At 39.6% G+C, this 3,481-nt stretch overlaps 1 non-coding gene across 1 annotated transcript; it reads right to left on the reverse strand.

The window, feature by feature from the left end:
* Positions 1–2,285: 2,285 nt before the first annotated feature.
* Positions 2,286–2,357, reverse strand: Trnam-cau. Its single transcript has one exon. It is a non-coding gene; the product is annotated as a tRNA-Met (tRNA).
* Positions 2,358–3,481: the final 1,124 nt, after the last annotated feature.

Below are 3,481 nucleotides of genomic sequence, written 5' to 3' on the forward strand. Positions count from 1 at the left end.
CTCTCTCTCTCTCTCTCTCTCTCTCTCTCTCTCTCTCTCTCTCTCTCCAGTCTTCTGGGTTTCCAGGTGAAACCCACAGGCCACAAGTGTTTCCTTAGGACAATCACATCTCTGAAAACATTATGCAGAACTGCTAAAGTAGAACAAAATTCGGAGTAAGAATGTTCTGTGGACACAAATTCCTCTGGGGTACATTTGTCCTTGGTAACAGGTTCTCTGTCTACATTATGTTAATTATTATTTCCTCAACCACTGGATGTGGTTACTACTCCAGGTTGGACAGGTTTTATACGTGTGTGTGTGTGTGTGTGTGTGTGTGTGTGTGTGTGTTTTCATACAGTGGTGATTGCTTGCTACTTGTTCTAGAACTCAAAAAGCCTTATTATTTTACTAATACAGAGAAATAAAGTCCAGAAACTTTTCCTTGGGGGTAGAAGATAATTTCTAGTTGCCTAATGGGCGGGGATGGGGTGGAGTAAAGAAGGAACTGGGAGGAGGTATAATGTGAACAGAGAGAGCTTTGAATCAAGAGTCAGGTTACCTGGCCTTCACCATTTCACTTTTTCTTTAATTCACACATGGCTTCACTTGTTCATTCAACAAGCATTTATTACCTTCTATGTGCAAAGAGCTCATTGTATGACCTCAACCAAGCCACTTGAATTCTAAGAATAACGAGGTTTTTAAAAAAACATTAATAGATTTTAATTTATTAACAGTTCTAGGTTATGGCAAAAGTGAGTAGAAAGTAAAGAGATTTACCATCTACTCACTTCCTACACACAAGTATAGCTTTCTCCGTGAACGACATTCCCTGCCAGACTAGTACGTTTCTTACAGTTGACGGACCTGTATAGAACCATCATCGTCACCCAGAGTCTGCAGTTCACATTGCTCGCTCACTCTCGGAGGTGCACATTCTGTGGGTCTTGGCACATTCTATCACTACATCTAGCCATCACCGTGAATACACAGAGTAGTTTCACTGCCCTAAAATTCCTCCATTCTCTGTCTCTACTAACTTCTCTTGCTCACTCAACCTTTGACAAAGACCAACTTTTCATTGCCTCCCTAGATATCACTGTACTAAAATTGTACACTTGTAGGTGGCTTTTTCCACTTAGTAATATGAATGTGAGATCCTCCATGTCTTTTTATGGTGGGTAGAACATTTCTTCTTAGCACAGAACAATAATCTGTTGCCTGGATGTACTATAGTTTATCTATTCACTTACCTGAAGGACGTCTTAACTGTGTTCCTATTCTGAAAAATTATCATTAAAGCTGTTACAGAGTGACTTAGTGCGATCTTGTCTCAAAAAAAAAAAAAAGTCAGCCAGGTTTGGTGGCACACTATTGTAATCCTAGTACTGGGCTGCCTTAGGCAAGAGGATCTCGATGAGTCCAAGGCCAACCTTAACTGCACAGAGAGAACCTATCTCAAAAATAATAAATAAAGGTGGGCATGGTGGCACATACTTACAATCCCAGCAATCAGGAGGAAGGTTGTTGTGAGTTTGAGACCAGCCTAAGCTACAAAGTGAGCTCAAGGCCAGTCTGAGCTGCATAGTGAGATCATGTCTCAAAAAGACTAATTAATTAATTAATATGATATAAGCAAACAAAAATAAAAATTAGGAGGATGTAGTTCTGTGCAAAACTTGGGGTTCAGTCCACAGTGCCCCAGCAAAAGGGGTGTTGCTTCCTATCATACACATCTCCCAGTGGAGCTGTCAGAGAAGCTCTATCCACTTAGAAGAGCTTTGAACTGAGTAAGACACAAAAATAGGCACTTAATAAATTTGTCTGTTCCTAAGAAACCCCAGCTGTTAAAAATATCCGTGTGCATATTTTCGTATAGACATAGTTCTGAAGTTTTTTAAATAATAAAGAGCATAATTTCTGGGTCATATACCATGTTCAGTTTTATAAGAAACTAACAATTTTCTTTCCAAGTATTTATAGCATTTTGCATTCCTGTGAAGGATGAAAGAGGGCATTTCTGTGGCTCCACATAATTATCAACATTTCATGCAATCATTATTTTGGATCATGGCCATTCTTCTAGGTGTGTAGGTATCTTAGTGTTGCTTTAATTTGCAACATCCTAACGAGGTTGATGTGCACTATCTTTTCAAATGCATATTTGTTATCTATCTTCTTTGATCAGGTAGCTGTCAGATCTTTCCCCCATTTTTCATTCAATTTATTTTTTCCTTATTGTTGCAAGTTGTAAGAATTCCTTGTATATTCTGAATAAAAATCCTCCTTTTTTTCTTTTTTTTTGGTGGTGCTTGGACTCGAACCCAGGGCTTTGTGCATATGAGGCAAAAGCTCTACCACTGAGCCACACCCCCAGCCCACAAATCCTCTACCAGATGTGTGTTTTATAAATATTTTCTCCCATTCTACGGCTTGTCTTTTCAGTCACATGACTGTGTCTGTTGCAGGTCAGAAAGTTTTAAGTTGTTGCTTTAGACTACTGAGAAGTTGGGGTTGTTTGTTATTTCAGTATCATCCAGTCTATGATGTCCCCTACAACTGAGCAGGAAGATTTGATAACTTCAGAGTAGATTGAATACTATAAAAATAGGCGTGTCGAATTAAACTGCTGCTGAAAATGAGTTTGGAGCTAGGATGACAGGACAAAGAATAATACTCTCAGAAGTATCTCCCACTTGTGCCACAGGAAGAGGAGAAAAGGGAGAGGAACAGGGCATCAGTTGCCTGGCTCTGGATGTTGCTGCATCCACATGGTTGTGAAATCTGAGTGCACAGGAAATACTGATTTTCATGGATGGCTGCCAGTCTAGCTCTGTAGGGCAGAATATAGCAAGTAAAGAGAATCTAGAGTAAAGCTTCCCTTCAATTCTGCTTTCTCCTTCCTCTAGAGGCAGGATGGGTTTTCATTTCTAAGAACCTAAGTGAACCCAAAGAGCGCAGCCTGACCCTTTCTGTATTTCATGCCCTGAGAAGCTTGCTGAGGGCAGCCATTTCCCTAAGGATAATGAAGAGGCCACGAGAGAATGAATTTATTGATGTCTACTGTGTGCCAGGCATCACATGAGGATTTTATATATGTTATCTTTTGAATCTTAGCGCAACATTCTGATTTCTATGAAAATAAGACAACTAGCAGTTATACCCTTGTTGTAAGCTTTGTCTACTAAATAATAGATCTGAATTCAAACCCAGACCCAGGTGACTAATCCCTGAACTTTTTACATTATCTTTCTCCCCCATCACTTGTTTTCTTAGGGTTTAAAAAGTGAGGAAACTGAAAGAGAAATTAAATCAAGAAGTGGCCCTTAGAAATTAATTACTCCAAGTTTTAAATAATGAATATGTCCTTTTGCAGAGCACCTTAAAAAGTTCTGACTCTAGGAGTTGGAAGTCACTTGCCTGGAAGTGTGCACAGTATCGAAACCCTCTTCAGTATGTCACAAAGGAATGCCTGAAAGACTGCAGCACGGTCATGAGG

The sequence above is a fragment of the Octodon degus genome, unplaced genomic scaffold, assembly GCF_000260255.1.
Source record: "Octodon degus isolate 3935 unplaced genomic scaffold, OctDeg1.0 scaffold00219, whole genome shotgun sequence".
Lineage (NCBI taxonomy): Eukaryota > Metazoa > Chordata > Mammalia > Rodentia > Octodontidae > Octodon > Octodon degus.